Source organism: Capsicum annuum, chromosome 5, assembly GCF_002878395.1.
Source record: "Capsicum annuum cultivar UCD-10X-F1 chromosome 5, UCD10Xv1.1, whole genome shotgun sequence".
NCBI lineage: Eukaryota > Viridiplantae > Streptophyta > Magnoliopsida > Solanales > Solanaceae > Capsicum > Capsicum annuum.
This window is the reverse complement of record NC_061115.1, coordinates 163403998-163423259: the sequence shown is the minus strand read 5'-3', so window position 1 is coordinate 163423259 and position 19262 is coordinate 163403998.

Here is a 19262-nt window from a genome sequence, read left to right as displayed (position 1 = left end):
TTGTACTCAAATAACTAGATAAGATGACCTTCACTTGTCCTTATTGGACCTTTGTATTCAGGCGCATGCCATTAGGGCTGTGTAATGCTTCTGCCATATTTTAAGGATGTATAATGTCAATCTTCTTGGATATGGTTCAACGGTCAAATGCTCTTCGTAGGTTTGAGGAATGCAACTTGGTACTTAATTAGAAAAATTGACATTTCATAGTTAAAGAAGGTATTGTTCTTGGGAAAAATATTTCAAAAAAGGTTATAAAGGTAGGCAGAGATAAAATTAAAGTGATCGAGAAATTACCTCCACCAATTTTTGTGAAGGGTATTTGGAGTTTTTAGGACATATAGGTTTTTACAGCCGATTCATCAAAGATTTCTCGAAGATTGCAAACCCTGTTTGCAAGCTTCTTGAGAAACATGTCAAATTTGATTTCAATGAAGTATTCTTGAATTCTTTTTAATGTATAAAAGAGAAGTTGATGATGGTTTCTATCATTATGTCCCCGGATTGGTCCTTGCCATTTGAAATCATGTGTGATGCAAATGGAGTAGCCTTAGGTGTTGTCCTCGAAAAAAGAAGAGAAATAATCCTTCATCCTATCTACTATGCCAGCACAGCATTAATCCCTTTTCAAAAGAACTACACAGTTACTAAATAGGAGTTATTAGTAGTGGCTTTTGCCTTTGAGAAATTTTGATCTTATCTGATTGGGAGGAAGGTAATAGTGCACACTGATCATATAGCATTGAGGTACTTGATGTCAAAAAAGGATGCAAAGCCCAGATTGATTAGGTGGGTTCTTTTACTGCAAGAGTTTGATTTTGAGGTCAAGGATAGGAAAGGCACTGAGACAAGTTACAGATCACTTGTCTAGACTTGAGGAGGAAGTGATATAGAAATCTGAAGATAGGCTTAAAATTGATGATAGTTTCCCAGACGAGCGAGTATTGGCTGATTCTCATAATCTAATTCTATAGTTTATTGACAATGCAAATTATCTAGCAAGTGATCTTATCCCAGAAAATTTGACTTCCCAACGTTGGAAAAATTTCATGCATGAGGTAAGGAAGTTTTTTGGGGATAAGACTTATTTTTTTAGAATTTTGTGGATGGTATAATTCGTAGATGTATCCCTAAGGTGGAAATTATGAGTATACTTGAGGCTTGTCATGCTTCACCAGTTAGGGGTCACCATAGAGGAACCTGCACAACCCTAAAGATCTTAAAATATGGTACTATTGTCCTACAATATAAAAGGATGCTCATGTCTTTGTTTTAGCCACTAATCAATGCCAGCGCCAAGGTAATATCTCTAGGCACCATGAACTTCCTATGTCCCCTGTTTTAGAATAAGAGTTGTTTGATGTGTAGGGTGAGAACTTCATAGGAAACCCTTTGTGAGCTTCTTTGGTATGAATTACATTCTTGTAGTGGTGTATTATGTGTCGAAATTAGTGTAAGCGGTTTCGCTCTCTAATAATAATAGAAGAAGGGTCACCGCCTTTTTGAAGAAGTATATCTTTTCTCAATTTTGCACACCATATGCAATCATTAGTGATAGTGGTTCACATTTCTGTAATCTCCTATCCAAAAGTCTGCTTGAGAAGTATGGAGTAGAGAATAATGTTGCAATGGTTGACCATCTGTAGACTAGTGGAAAGGTTAAGGTGTCCAACAGAGCAATAAAGTGCATTTTGCCAATGATTGTGAATGTCAATAAGACTGATTGGTCGAGAAAGATGATGCATTATGGGCCTACCGAACAGTTTTGAAGACTCCCATAGGTGTTTCTCTTTATCTATTGGTATATGCCAAAGCATGTCACTTGCCTATTGAACTTGAGCACAAAGCACTGTGGTTGTTGAAGAAGCTGAATTTTTAGGGGCAGAATGCAACAAGGCAAGAATTAGTAAGATAAAAGAGTTGGATGAATTCCAACTCCAATCTTATGAGAGTTCTACACATTACAAGGATAATATGAAGTTGCATCATGATTGCAAAATCTATAAAATAATATTTGAGCAAGTTGACCAGGTATTCCAATATAACTCAAGATTTCGCTTGTTTCCAGGTAAATTAAAGTCTAAGTGGTATGGTCCATTTACTGTGATAAGAGTGTTTCCATATGGTTCTTTGGAATTGAAGTGTGATGGAAAATCCTAGTTCAAAGTGAATGGTCAAAGGATAAAGCACTACATGGATAACTTTGAGGAAATTAAGGTGACTTTTGAAATGGACCTTAGTGAAGATTGAGTAACCAAGGCAATTGCATGTCGTGACATTAAATCAAGCTAGTGTATTTCAGGTGTAGATGACTTGAGCTAGCGAATTCTTGCAGAAGCACATGGTGCGTGCTACTCTATTCATCCAGGAACCACTAAGATGTGCCGTAACTTGGGAGAAATCTATTGGTGGAGTGGGATGAAGATAGATATTGTAGTGTTTGTGGATAAATACTCTACATGTCAGCAGTTTAAGATAGAGCATCAGAAGCCTAGTGGGTCCATGCAGGAGTTCAGTATTCCTACTTGGAAGTGGGAAGAAGTAAACATGGACTTTTTGATGATTTTACCTCGTACTCATTGCCAACATGATTCAGTTTGGGTCATTGTAGATAGGATGACTAAATCAGCTCATTTCCTTCTAGTCCATGCCTCTTATTCAGCCGAGGATTACGCCAAACTCTATATCAGAGAGATGGTCAGATTGCACGGTGTTCTGTTATCTATCATCCCAGACAGAGGTACCCAGTTTACCTCTTATTTTTGGAAAGCATTCCAAAAGGGTCTTGGTACCAAAGTTTATCTCAGTACAATCTTTCATCCTCAGACATGTGGTCAAGCAGAAAGGACTATTCACACTTTAGAAGATATGCTAAGGGCATGTGCAATCAATTTCAAGGGTATTTAGGATGACCACTTGCCTTTGATTGAGTTTGCATACAACAACAACTATCATTCCAGTATTTGGATGGCTCCAGTCGAAGTTCTCTATGGTAGCAGGTGCAGATCTCCAATCGATTGGTTCAAAGTTAGTGAGGCCTTAGTCATAGCGCCTGACTTAGTATTCGATGCCTTAGAGACAGTCCAGTTGATAAGAGAAAGAATCCAGGCTACTCAGAGCCGACAGAAGTCTTATATAGATGTGCACAGAAAGGATCTCAAGTTTGATATTGGTGATTTTGTCTATCTAAAGATCTCTCCCATGAAGGGAGTGAAGAGATTCGAAAAGAAGTTAAAGCTTAGCCCCCGATATGTCAGTCTATTCAAAATTCTTAGTTGTTTTGGCAAGGCAGCCTATGAGCTTGAATTACCTTCAGATATAGCCTCAGTTCATCCAGGCTTTCATGTCTCTTTGCTCAAGAAGTGCATAGGTGACCCATCAATTATAGTCCATATTCAGAGCGTAGATGTTCAAAATAGCCTCTCTTATAAAGAGATTCCAGTCGAAATCCTAGACTGTCAGACTCGTAGACTGAGGAACAAAGAAGTCCCTTTAGTTAAAGTTCTCTAGCGAGATTAGTTAGTTAAGGGAGATACTTATGATGCAGAAGAAGATATATGAACCAAGATAACAGATCTCCTAAAGCTTTTCAATTTCATGTGCAGATTTCAGTTACAAGCATGGTATTAATTTTATGTTTAGAATTCCATGATAAACTTGGTATTAAATACCATTTCATATTCAGCCATGCATTCACGCACCAGTTTATTCATATAATAATGCATTAGATATGCATTCTTATTGTGAGAAACTTAGTTCCTCAGAACACTCAGTCATGTATTCATGAATCAGTTACACATGCATCAGTTATACGTGTTCAATATGATATATTCAGTTATCAGTCACGTCAGTCATGAAATTATGTTCCAGTTATTCATGATCAGTATGTATGTCAGTTTATCTTCTCCCCTCTCACTCAGTTTCATTCGAGGATGAATGTTCTCAAGGGGGAGATATTGTAATAACCCATATTTCTACCTAGCTTAAAATCATCCCGAGTATGTTAGAAACTTAATTTGAAAGATGAATCCACTTTTATATATGTGGAATTTTGTTAGATCTTAAATTTTTGTAGGTGGGAAATTTAATTAGCTTTCCAGCGATACCCATTTTATCCAAATCCGGTATCGGGGTAGAAAGTTATGGCCGTTTTACATAAAATAGTCAAAACCACCCAGGTGCGATGGTAAGGGTCGACAGAACATTGAGCTAGCGATGGACCATCATCCAAGATATCACAGTGGAGGAAGTAAGACCACCTTCTTCCAAAGAGCGACGGCTCAGGCTGATGAAATATCGAGCTAGCGACCGACCGTCACCTAAGCGATTGCAGCAGAGACAATCAACCCCTATTCTGCCCAGGTATGACGGTCAAGACTGACTGACCGTCGACCCAGTGATGGACCATCGCACCCACCATCGCATAGTTTGTTCAGTTATTTTAAAGTCATTTTTAAAAGGGTATTTGATTCTTTTCCACCCGTTTTAACCCCTAATTATATCATACCAAGGCTCGTAAGTTCATTATCCATCTACAACATCAAATTAGGGTTTTCTCTCAAAGATAATCCCCAAAAACAAGATCCAAATCCTTCTTCAATAAACTACGAAATGTAAATTGTTCAAGTCCAAGAACTTCAAGAAACTCAAAACCCAGGTATGTCAGGTGATGATTCATGGGTCCTTTTCAGCCATGAAGCTCAAGAATCTCTTTTAAAAATACAAGATTTGCGTATTTATGAATGTTCATGATTTAAATAGAATTGAAATTTCATGTTCATGATGTTGTGGGGTTTTGATTCATGTTTGAAATTACATATTCCAATGATTGACCCTAGGATGTGGTGATTTGTATAATAAGCATGATACACCCTTAAATTTATAGGTTGATTGATGTATCCATGATTATTAGATGTGTTGATGATTGTATAAGCAAAGCATGTTCCTCATGTGTTTGATGAAATGCCTATGTAAAGGAAAAGTGTCATACTAGTATAATAATATTAAATCCTCATTTATGTACAAGTTTATGCAAATCCAGTGTTTGATGAAATGTATTAGTCAATGAATTATAGATATATGTAATGTATTAGTCAATGAATTATAGATATATGTGTAGCCATTGTGGTGCTTTAGAACTTGTACTTCATGAAATCTCCAACTTATTATATTATGGATTATTGATGTTGGTCATGTATTCAAGAAAGTCATGCTTTGTCAGTTTCTTCCCATCGAGTCCTGGGGGTACTTGTACCCAAAAATTTAGTTGTGTGCCTAGAATCATTGTCATGTTTTCAAGATAGCCTCAGTCAAGCCATGATCCATAGAATTCAGTCAGTCTCATGACTCAGGAAAACTAAGTAATTTCAGTAGTATTCCTTCAGTCAATGGATCTCAGTTAATTCAGTTGAGTCCAGTTCAGTTAATCATGTTCAATGTCTATTCTGATAGGAGTAGAAATTAGCACCGAGTGAACCCAAGGATAGGAACCTACCTATTATATGAGCGTGTGATTCTTAGAAGCAATCCTTGCGTTTCAGAACTACATAGCCAGCGTAGGTTGAGATATCATATCCTATTATATGAGGGTAAATGAGGTGGATTAACCTATTATAAGAGAGTTCCAACCGTTCTCACTAGATTTACCTGTTATATGAGGGCTACTCATAGATTGTCCTTACTAGTGGGGCGGTATTGACACCCTTCCAATTAGGGTTACAAATTGGACCCCAACTCAGCTATATTGTGTTATTTAGGGCATATCTCTTAGATGACTACTTTCCACAGTTTTAGAATATCAGGACTATCAGATACAGTCAACTCAGAATAATACAAAACTCAGCTAGTTCCATCAGAAACTAAACTGTCAGATACAGTCTCTCAGTATTAATTATTTCAGTTATATAGTTACCAGTATCTCATGTTATCTGTACTCAAGCTCAGTAATCATGTTATCATGAACACAGTTACAGTTATTATGTATTCATTCATGTATTCTCACGTTCATATTATTTAGTTAGCTAGTATCGTTCATGCATTAGAACCTTTTGCATTCAGCCTACCTCACATGCATACCAGTATATTTAAATGTATTGACGTAATTGCGCTATGGTGTTTTATTCCATATGTTTAGAAGCACGACCTCCAGAGCATCAGTAGCATTCCAGTCTCAGCAGTCAGAGTTAACAGTGAGTCCTAATCTTTGAGGACATGACTATTACTTTATTATCTTATTAATTAATTTATTTCATTAGTTGGAGTTAGTTGGGGACATGTCCCATCAACTCCGTATTTAGACAGTTCAGTCAGTTAGAGGCTTTTCAGACTAGCATGTTCAGACAGTTATTTCAGTTGTTTTGGTATTGATATACCATATCTTCTGATGTTATGTTTTACCATAGATTTGAACCTTATGGAATTTTATCCTTTATTTCCGCATTTATACAGTATATTTTGTAGTGTATAGGTACAGATATCAGTCCTGGGTTAGCTTATGGTCCTTTGAGGTTATGAGCATCGTGTGGCATTTTGGGTACCAGACTGACTCTATTGGTAATCTAAAAAGCATCCTAAATAGGCCTACTAGACTGACTCTAATGCTGATATGGCTTATACGGAGGGTACCTACCCTAACAACCACCATCACTGAACCATGAGCTACCACGACTCTCATTGAAACTATCCTAATAATGTGGCCTCTTATCGCTTTCCCCTTAGGCCTTGCAATGCATCTCCTTCATATCTAGAGCATGATAAAAAATCTTAACAAATAACCTACCTATCGCAACCAAACTTCATGTAGTCAGGCAAAGTGGAAGTTTTAACGAATGAACAAAGCAATGAAATCTCTCATACTTAGTAGTTATAGTAAAAGTAGCATGCCTAGAAAGTTTATGAAATCATGTACGCTATTCTGTAACAATCATAAAGTCCTACTCCAACCTTGAGAACTGATCTCTTAAATAATCCCTAAGGATGTGAGGTATATAATTCACAAAGAATATCTCGAAGAATTGAGTCCATGTCAATGCGGGAGATCTAGCTGACCTAGAATCAAGATGACTTCTCCACCAATTTTTAGCTACCAAATACAACTAAAAATTAATGTAATACATACCACGATTCTTAATTAGGACCAAATTATGGAGCCTATCCTCTCAAGCAATAAGGAACTCATAAGCATCACCTCTCGGTGCACCAGAAAATGTAGGCAAAGCAAATTTTAAGAGTCTACCCAACATTTTCTGCTTCTCAATAGGCATAGCAGGCTAGGCAACTATCGGCTAAGCAACTACTAATGAAGGATGGACCTCAATACTAGAAGTCGCAGCTGCAGGTTCTAACCCTTCCTCAATAACACCTTGATCCATAGACTATTCACTATCATATCGTGAACCACCAACCCATCCCAAAAGCTTAAACAAAACATCCTTGATCACTAAAGAGGAAATAAATCCTATAAAAGCCTAGGCTAGTCCCTAGCCCACCATTGGTTGGGGCAGGAGAATATCTATCTCGAGCACAGGAATAGGGTCTGGTGAAGCCCCCTATCCTGGACCCTAGGTAAAGGCACATCCTTAGTTTGACCACGATCTATAGGTCATCCATGAACAGCGATGTAATACCCCATACTTCTACCTAGCTTAAAATCGTCCAAGAAATGTTAAAAACTTGTTTCAAAGATGAATCCCCTTTAATACATATGGTATTTTAAATATTTTCACATTTTATCATGTAGTAAATTGAATAATCTTTCCATCTATACTAAATTCGCTCAAATTCGACACTCGGGTGAAGAGTTAGAGCCATTTTAGTAAGCAGTGTGCCACCTGAGCCATCAACGCATTGCGGAGACATCAAAAATAACAATCATCAAAATCTAGTGAGCCTCCGCGATTATGGATCATCGATCCAAGGCTCAAATTCTGATTTGTCAAATTCTAGTGACACGACGCGATAGCGCTGCATCGCGCCAGGGATCCAAGTTAGGAATTTTTCACATAATTAAAATATGCATCCAAGGGTTAAAAGTGTCAAGTTATCACCCCTATATATACCTAATAATATGTGATTTAACCATAATTCACCCAAAATATATTGTTTCTCTCAAGAACAAACTAGGGTTTTCAATTGGGGATTCTAACCCAAGACTCAAATTCAAGAATCTCTCTGTTAATCATCATATAATCAAGAACTAAGGTATTCACAGTATTCATTCATGGATTCCTTTCATCTATGAATCCCAAGAATCAAGTTTTAAATCTTGTATTGTGAATATTTTGTTGTGGGTTGATTATGTTCATGTGATTATAGTTGTATGATTCCCAAGTTGGAATCTTTATGTGTTATTTATGAACCTATGCTAGTATGTGGTAAGAAACATTTGAAATTGAGTTGAAATATGGATTTTTATTGTATTAATTTTATGGTAATGCCAATTCCCTAAGTCATGCATCCTAGGTATTTGATAAAATGCCTAAGAGAATAGAAATTATACATTATAGCTTAATTGTGACCCAAGTGATAAGTGTATGCTTTACCCTATGACTAAGAATGATTTCCATGATATTGTGAGCATTATGAATGGTTGAGGGAATGTCCATGAGATTAGGTTGATGAAATTATGACATGTTTATATGCAATTCCATTCATGTACAAGACTGTGATAACTATGTACTTCATGAAATCCCCAACTTATTTTATTATGAATTGTTGGTATTAGTCATGTGTTCAAGAAGTGTTAAGTCTTGTCAGTTTTATGATATCGAGTCCTAGGGATATTTAATACCCGACAATTTAGTTGTGTGCCTAGAACCAGTGTCATGTTTTTACTATACTCTCAGTTAAGCCATGATCATAGAATTCAGTCAGTAATATGACTCAAAAAAACTCAGTAAAGTATCAGTCCAGTCTTACTCAGTAATCTCAAGTAATCTCAGTAATCTCAGTCAGTTATCAGATTTTTGTAGTATTCCGTTAGTTAACAAAATTTAGTGAACTCAATTCAAATCAGTTAAATAATACGATCAGTAATAGTTCAATTCAGTTTAACTCAGTTTAGTATCTCTTCAGTAGGGAGTAGGATTCAGCACCCAGTGAACCCAGGGATGAGGACACACGTTGTCAGTCAGTAGAGGGTGTGATCCTTAGAAGTAATCCTTGAATTCCAGAACTACGTAGCCAACGTAGATTGAGATGTACCCTACGATTCTAGGGATTATACACCTCATTTCAGTTTTCCTACTATGAGGGGTTGACGGAAGAGCTCCCTGTCAGAGAGGGTTTACTCACGGGTTGTCTTTACCCATGGCACGGTACTGACACCTTTATAGCTAGGGTTATAGTTTGGACCCCACCAGTTTAGTTTTGGGGCATGTCAGTTAGATTATTATCTCCCACAGTCTCTGTTTCAGATCCAGTTTCAGTAATAGAACTCAGTTCAGTTCTACAGAAATGCAGGACTGTCATATACATATTTACAGTATATTATTCAGTACTCAGGTACAGATATCATTCATGGGATAGCTTTTCTTAATTCTTAATTATATTTCTGAATTTTTGGAGTTCAGGAATGTGATAAATTCAATAAGCTTTCCATCGATACCAAATTCGCCCAAATCTGATACCCAGGCGAAGAGGTAGAGCCTTTTCAGTGAGACAGTGTATTACCTAAGACATCAGTGCATCGTAGAGCAAGTCAAAATGGCAATCGTCAAAATCCAGTGAGCCTCCACGATTATGGCACATCGTGCCAGGGCTCAAATTCAAAATAGTTCTTTTTCCAGTGTCTCAACGCGATACCACCGCGTCAAGGTGAACTTCCAGGTCCCATCTAGTCTTGCAACGTGATTTCACCATGTCATGGCGTTAGCCCAATTCCTAGTTGGCAATTTTCAGTGATACGGCATGATAGCACCGTATCGCGCTAGCCTGCCAAATTGGGAAATTTTCTCAAAAATAAAATATGTGTCCAACGGTTAAAAGGGTCAATTTCTCAACCCTATATAAACCCAATAACATGTAATTCAGCCTTATTTTATCCAAAATATAGGGTTTCTCTCAAGTTTCTCTCAAGAAAAAGCTAGATTTTTCAATTAGGAATTCATATTCAAGATTCTCTCTGTCAATCTTCATAGAATTAAGAACTAAGGTATGCACAGTATTCATTCATGGATTCCTTTCATCCATGAAGCCCAAGAATCAAGTTTTAAATCTTGTATTGTGAATATTTTGTTGTTGGTTGATTATGTTCATGTGATTATAATTGTATGATTCCCAAGTTGGAATCTGTATGTGTTGTTCATGAACCTATGCTAGTATATGGTTTGAAATATGTGAAATTGAGTTGAAATATGGAGTTTTGTTGTATTAATTTTATGTTCATGCCTTTCCCCTAAGTCATGCATCCTAGGTGTTTGATAAAATGCCTAAGAGAATAGAAATTATGCAATATAGCTTAATTGTGACCCAAGTGATAAATGTATGCTTTACCCTATGACAAAGAATGACTTCTATGATATTGTGTGCATTATGAATGGTTGAGGGAATGTTGATGAGAATATTTTTATGTAAGTAAGACATGTTTATATGCAATTCCATTCATGTACAAGACTATGATAACCATGTGCTTCATGAAATTCTGAAATTGATGTATTATGAATTGTTGATATTGGCCATGTGTTCAAGAAGTGTCATGTTCTATCAGTTTAATGTTACTGAGTCCTGGGGGTACTTGTACCCAACAATTTTGTTGTATACCTAGAGTCAGTGTCATGTTTTCATGATACTCTCAGTCAAGCCATGATCAGTAGAATTCAGTTAGTCATGTGACTTAAGAAAACTCAGAAGACTCAGTATCAGTACAGTCTCATTCAGTAATCTTAGTAATCTCTGAAATCTTAGTGATCTCAGTCAGTCATCATGTATTAGTAGTATTCCATCGGTCAAAGGAACTTCATGAATTTATTTTACTCTAGTTCAGTTATCATGCTCAGTGTCTATCTAGATGGGAGTAAGAATTAGCACCAAGTGAACCCAAGGATGGGAAGACACACTGTTTGATTAGGGTGTGATTCTTAGAAGTCATCCTTGTATTCTAGAACTATGTAGCTAGCATAGGTTGATATATCAACACTATTAGATAGGGGTTGATGAGGTGGATAAACACTATCAGATGAGGGTCTAACCATTTTCTTTTAGGGGACACTATCAGATGAGGTTCACCTACTGCTTGTCCTTACCAGTGGTTCGGTATTGGCAGCCTTTTAATAGGGATTACACATTAGACCCCAACCCAGCCATAATAAGGTATTAGGTGCATGTCGGTTAGATAACTACTTCCCACAATTTTAGTTATAGAATCAGGACTGTCAGATACAGTCATTCAGTCTCAGTAATAGAACTCAGATAGTTTTTTAGATTTTAGTACTATTGATATAGTCAACATTAGAATAGTACGGAACTTAGCTAGTTCCATCAGAACTTAGACTGTCAGATATAGTTGCTCAGTATTAGTTATTTCAGTTATACAGTTATCAGTATCTCATGTTATCAGTACTCAAACTCAATAATCATGTTATCACAAACTCAATTAATACTATATTATTTATACAAATTTTATGTTATTAGTATTTAGCTTCAGGGTTGTCCGATACAGTCAACCAGACTAGTTCTTCATAATCAGAACTGTCAAAAATAGTCTTTCCTCTATCAGTAAAATAACATCAGTCTGTCAGTATTCAGTAGACTCAGCTATTTAGTATTCTAGTATTAGTACTCAGATATCATTAAATTCATGTTTTCAGGAATTCATGAGTCAATGTTATCACGAATTTGGTTACATTCTCTTATTCATACATGTATTCTCACGTTTATGTTATTTAGTCAGTTAGTATTGTTCATGCATATGAACCATTGCATTCAGCCTAGCTAACTTGCATACCAGTACATTAAACATACTAACGCATTTGCGCTATGGTGTTTTATACCATAGGTTTAGAACCATGAGCTCCCGAGCATCCTTAGTATATCAGACGTTTATCATCCAGACTAGCAGTGAGACCTCGTCATTCAAGGATAGCATAATTATTTTATTACTTTATTAATTCAGTAGCTTAGAGTTAGTTGGGGACATGTCCCTTAGACAGTTTAGAGGCTTTATACTACAACATATTTTCAGAAAGTTTATTCCAATTTTTGGGTATTTTTATACCTTATTTCAAACATTGTTCTATATTTAGTATTAGTTCAGTTTTGAAACTTATGGCCTTACAGCTTATATTCTGCATATTTACAGTATATTATTCAATGCTCAGTTACAGATATCAATCATGGATTAGCTTGGGGTCCTTCGGTGTCATGAGCACCGTGTAATGTTTCAGTTACCAGATTTGGGGCGTTACACTCAGCAAGCCTCATTTTAGTGTCAAATTAATAAAAATTCTTAAGTTAAGATTTTAAAGCATTCCGCTAATTCTAGATACTCCTATTTTAGTTGTTTTGTGACCCTTCTTATGCTTTAAGGTGATGATTTACTCCTAATTTCTTCTCCCAGTCTCAAGGTAACAATTTCCTCCTAATTTCTTCTCTTAGTCTCAAGGTAATAATTTTCTCCTTATTACTCATGTCACTCAGTTACTCTTATGTCTTAGCATATATTTATGTGTTTAGTTCAATCCATGTTTCAGTTAGAAATTCATTTATCATATCTGTATTCAAGACTTAGAAATTCAGTGTTGGGATTGTAGATCTGTACGTACACTTTCCGCTTCATTAGTTCTTATTTAGGAATGAATGATCTCAAATGGAGAGATATTGTAACATCCTAAGAATTTAAGCTAAGATTAGAACTGTTCTTTAAGTGCATATAGAACCACACCCTGTGATTTGGTAGTATGAGAAGTTTTTTAGATATGAGTTAAGCCTATAAGTAACATCTAGCTCATAGTTAAGTTAAAAGATTCCTTACTGATCAAGTTCTAGTGTAAGGTTCTTCTTGACTAAACTTTAAATGATTTTTGCTCATAGTATATAAAGATTTAGGTGTCCTAATACCCATTAAGTCAACCAAAATTTGAATTATATCTAAATATATATACACACCCCACTGATCGTTTGCAAATCCGATATCGAAGTAAAAATTTATGGCCATTTTAGTAAATCACTACTTGACTGTCAGAACCCATGAGTTATTCTATGACCCGTACATCTAGGCAATGACTTGTAGTTTAGCACACGATTGATGTTGCATTTTTTAGCAAATCCGCTGCATATTTAATGAGGGTTATTTTTGTCCTTTTCCATATGTTTTAGTCTTATTCCAAGTTGTTTTAGGGTATTTTGAGGGGGTTATAGCATATAACAATACAATTTTATCTTTTATAACAATAATCAAAGCTCCCACACTCTATCAAAATTCTCCCATCAAAAGCATAGGATTTTGCCCTCATGCTCAAGAAAAATCAAGTCCCCGCCAATTTTTTTGATATCAAAGCTTCATAATCCAGTATGCATGATTTCATTATTGAGTTTCCTTTCACCCAATAAGTCCCTAAGGAAAACACAATTACTCAATTTAATCCATTCTCCAAGTTTATGGTTGCCATGTACAATATGAATTTCCTTATGTTTTGGTTCTTGATTATGATTTAAACTTTGAATACATGATTTCCATTGAATTTCAATATGGTTACATGCTATCCCTATAATTTTTTAGTACATTGATAATTTCATGATTTTTTCATGAGATATGGGATTTCCCTGTTCTATTCTGATTATATAATTGCCATTACTAGTTGCATTCTTTGGAGATAGCTTGATATCAATAACCGATGACTTAGGATGTCATGCATTATTTGATGAATACTCAGTCCTTCTGATTTATATGATTTAGAATGCTTTGATATAAAGAACTTATATTTCATCCCTATAACACAAGTGTTATTGAGCTATTTAGTAGTATTAGTTATTGCAGGACCTTGTATCAGTTTATTTAGTAGAATATACGCTAGTTACATAGTTACTGATTAGATCATTGTATCAACTTACATTACACAATTACATGCTTAGTTTATCATCTTCATAAATCTAGATTTACGGTTCATGTCAAGTTTTATGGATTCCTTCCCAATATTAGTTCCTATACATTTCTTTTATGCATTTTATTCTAGTCAGCTTATGTCTCCGATAAATTTGCAAGTCTCACAATTCAGAAATATATGATTTATATATGAAAACTCATATCATAAGTAGGGGGTCCGACTTATAAAAATAAGTTTCATGATATGCATGACATCCAGATATGCCATGAATGGTTTTGAACATTTTTCCCAAAAGTAAGTTTCACGATTAGCATGGTATTTGCAAAGCCATCAATTATCGTGCATCGATTTTGTTATAAAAGAAAAGTTCATTAATTCCATGGCCATAAGTTATGGTATCCATGATTATGGAAAGTTTGACTTCTAAATAAGTTACCATAAGAATTCTCAGGAGCTTTCAATTATGTTCAGTTGGGAGTAGTACTTAGCACCGAGTGGATGAAGGGATAAATGGACACCCACCTATTATGTTGAGACCTTTAGTAGAAGTACCTAAGTCACAAAACTAAATGCCATCATAGGTTTATTTATCCCTCTTAGTGGGCATGTTTTCTCAGTTTATGGTGAAAGAATACCCAGTCTATTCAATGCAGGGGATAATGAGTATAAGGACCTCATAAATATCTCTTTTCATCATATGAACTTTAAGGTGTATGAAGTTTCATATTTAATTTTTTAAGTAAAAACGATAGAGACTTTATTTAACATAGGTTTATTTAGGCCAGAGAAAGACCTACGTCAAGATAATCCCATCTTTCAAATACTTTGGTAATGCTCCCAAATAATGAATTAGAGCACATGGAGTCATTTCCTTATCTTGTTTTTTTTCAAGAAAAAAAATGGCAGACTAACTGCTATAAATATCAGTTAATGAAAGAGACCAATGAGAAAAATGAATGTTGGGTCTTGGAAATCAAAGCCAATCTTACTCAATTTTGGAAATATGAGTCAAAAGCCAATTATTTGAGAGGGAATCATTTTGTCTCAATCAATCAAGAATGCCTCAACTAGATAAATTCACTTATTTTGCACAATTCTTCTGATCCCCCTCACGTCAATCCCATGATCCTTTTATCCATTCTCATTGAACGACAGCGGGGGAGCAAATTCAACTAGAAAAACTTACATTGGGCTTAGGGATAATCAAGCTCGAACTGATGACTTCCACCTCGTCAAGGTGACACTCTACCACTGAGTTATATCCCTTCCGCACCCCATCCAGAAATAGAAATGACAAATCCTAAGTCAAAGGGTCGAGAAAATCAACGACACTATTCTTGAACAACTTGGAACCGGGCCTTCTTTTTGCACTATTACAGATATAAAAATAATAGTCAAAATCGAATTCAATTGTCAACTACCCCTATCGAAAATAGGAATAACTACTAATTTCGAAGAAAAGGATTGGATTTACATCTCTTTTCTATTCAAGAGTTCTTATGCATTTCCACGCCCCTTTGAGATCCCAAAAAATGGAAATATTCCTTTTCATACCATGTCGGATCAGATCAACCTTTATACCCTAGCAAGGTGTATTAGAATTTTTTATGGGGATTATACATCAAACTGCATATTTAGCTAACATGGTTTTATGTCGGCTATAGTATCTCCCACATTCTTAGTTTTCAGTAGTTGCATGACCCTCAGTTCAGTCTAGTTTAAAGTAATTCAACTATCTCAAAATATTCATGCATTCAGTATTTATGCTTGTCCAGATGAGTCCTTATTTCTCAATATACATCAACGTACTTTGATTTAAATATTTTATTGTTAACATGTAGAAGTTTATATATCACTTATTAGGTTTAGGATATCCCAATGATCCCACATCCATACTTATTATTTGTTGAATCATTATATTGTAGCTCATATCAATTTTTATTCAGTTATTCTTAGTACATATCTCACACGGTTAGTATATTCCAAAGTATTGATTGCATACCTCTTCTTCCTATATTTTTTGTATGATATAGATTCAGGGGCATACATTAGGATCATAGACAGGTAGATCACAACTTCTAGAAAAAAGGTGACGATTTATCCATATTAGAGGACTCAAGTCGGTTTATAGTTATAGTATTTTATTTCTATTTTTATGTATTGATAGGGATATATGGTGGTTATGTCCTAACTACCTATAGTCAGTAGGTAGAATCTTCATAGATCGCCAGTCAAAGTTGTTACATGTAGTTCAAGTTTCTTTTCATATTAATTGTTGTAAATAAACTTATTTCATATTTGTTATTTATTAAATTTATTCTGCATTCAATATCTTCATATTTGTTATTTATTAAATTTATTCTGCATTCAATATCCTATTTTGATTTATTTTCATTATTATTAGTGTCATGGCAGTTCATGGATTAGCTTGGGGTCACTTGTGACTTAAGCACCGTGTTAAGACGAGGATGTAGTGTCGGGTTATGACAAATAGTGTTCTTTAGAGCATCCCTATCAAAGTTCTATATAATATAGTTCCACAAAAATGTGTCATTATGGATATTCATAGAATCATTCCAAATTTTTTAGGGGTAATAAGGATTATGGTCAAAATAAGTATTGGTCTTTCTTGCTAATGTACGTCTTCTAAATAGAGTAGGAGGTTTAGGTTTAGATCATTATTTGATATCTCCAAAGCTATGTATGATAAATTTTTGTGAAAATTTTGGATTAGAAGATCTATGTGGTCCAATTTCTATTAAAACAAATAACGCAAGAAACAAATTCCAACTCTAGTACAATATATGGGTGGTTGACAAGTGTAGAAACACATGTTTCAAATGAGAGAGACAGTAGAGCAAAATCAATGGTAGGAACTTAAAGGAGCTATATATTGTCTTTTGTACGAGAATTGTACAAAGCGTGGTCCATTGATGCTTCAACAATATGAAGTTTAAAGTTGTCATCATGTAAGAACTCTAATTATGAGGACAAACCTTGGTGGTTACAATCTAGTAATGAAAAGTTTATAAAGAAAAAAAGTCTTGGGAAATTATAAAAACAATAGAGCGTCTCTAGAAGACTCTTTTAAACATATATGGATGAAAGGATTACCTTTCAAGATTTGTTTCTTTGGGTGGATAGTTTAGACTAGTAAAGCAGTCATAAATACCTGGAACCCTAATATCTCAATTTTGCATATGTTGAACATTTCCTTCTAGAGAGACTAGAGACAAGGTTTTCTACAAAATCACTTCTTGAATTAATAAGTTTGTTAAGTTTAGATTTAATTGGGTTCAGAATAACCCTCAAACTTGGCCTCTGATAGATGTTTAGCTTGGTAACTACAAGTCAAGTCTTTATCATAAAATTGTTAGATGGTCTCCTCTCCCTCCTCTTGGATGGATAAAATGCAATACTAATTGACTTCTTACGGAAACCCTGGTCCTAATTCTATTATTTTTTGGGTGATATATCATAATGATAATTTGGTGGGGGATAAGGCTGTGAAGTTGGTTGATCTAAAAATTTGGTGGCTGAAGAAATTGCAATTAGAGAGGATTTATAATATTTACTATATTACCATTTTAATCATATTATTATTGAGTTTGATTTGTTAACTATCATTAACATTCAAAATAGAGAGTGGGATTCACCTTAGAGTGTGAGAATGGAGGTAAAAGCCATCAATAGGATCAGTAATAATATGTCAATAAGAGTATGAAATTTCTTAAGGTAGGAAAACACTCTTACTGATTTTTTTGACAACCTAGTTTTATTTTTGCAGGTACTTATATGTTCAGTTATTTTCTGAATGTTCCTAAAGTGGGTAAGAAATTAATAAATCTTGACGAATCTAACATTGCATACATGAGAATCTAAAAGATAGACATCTAAGAAGTTCTAACTAGAAAGATCCATTGTTCAACTACCATATCCCACTCAGATAAATACAAGTATCAATGAGAAGTGTACATGAGTAAAATGTTGATGCATAACTAAAGTAATCTTCTAAATTTTGAAGTTATTTGGGTTGATTAATAATATCACAAACCAAGTCAGAGCATCGAGGCTTCCAAATTAGTTGACTGATTCAAGCTCATTTTCCATGCTCCATAGATCCAATTACTCAGAAGTTTTTCTCAATTCCACAAATTGTTTAAGCAATGTAGAATTAGTTTTTCTATTCAAAATTCTGAGGTATAGATGATGGTATTAATTTCTTTGTGAGATTCAATCCATCAAAGATTAGACTAGAGAAAAGGAAATCTAATTCCAATAGAAGGGTTATGCTTACCAGGAGATCTTTTCTATAGCAAGAAAACTAAAGATGAAGAATTAGCTTAAGCATTCTTTTTATTTGACAAATAAATAAGAGTCAATCTCTAAGTAACGGTTTGACTGCATATGGTATACTAGAGAAGTGTTTTTGTTTGTTAGGTGATGACCTCTATTGATTTCGATGGTCTTTGTCAGAGTCAAGTTTGCCTCTTGTCCGGAAGCTTCTAATTTAGTTCACTTTCCCTATTTGTTGATTTATTTTGTTTCTATTTTGCTTTTTGCTTTTGTTGCTTTTATTCAAGTTTTTCTCCTTTTTCTTTATTCTTCACAAGCTTTGGATCTTTGGATTAGTTTAATCCTATACATGCACTTGTTTATTTTTATTGAATAAATATGGCCTTTCATGCCTTTAGATTAAAAGTAAAAAAAAAATGTTAATTATCCAGATCATTTGTGTGGCATAGTGCACTACCAGAAAGTTTCAAACTTTTTTCCCTACCCTTCATACAATATGTAAATTTTCAATTACTAAATTTTAGGGTCTTCTGGTCCTCTACTATTGAAATATTGAAGGCTCGTTGAAATATTCAATGATGTGAATTTGTTTAAGTTAAGAATTAATCATTTATTTGATGAATAGGTTTTAATTATTAAGGATCTTGAATAAAATTTAAATATAATTAGAAAAATATTTTTGTGTCAATAATGTCAAATATTACTCAATCCACATCCATCTGTCACTACTAGAAACTACCTATGCATCATCTACACTTTTGTTATCAACCCAACCATTGCATATCCACAACACTTCTACCATTACAACCATCCCGATACCAATCACAAATATTTTCTACCATACTTAGCACCTCCATGATTATAATTAATTCACTACTTAAACCATTTTGGTCATCATCTCTGCCATTACTATCCACTACTACCTCT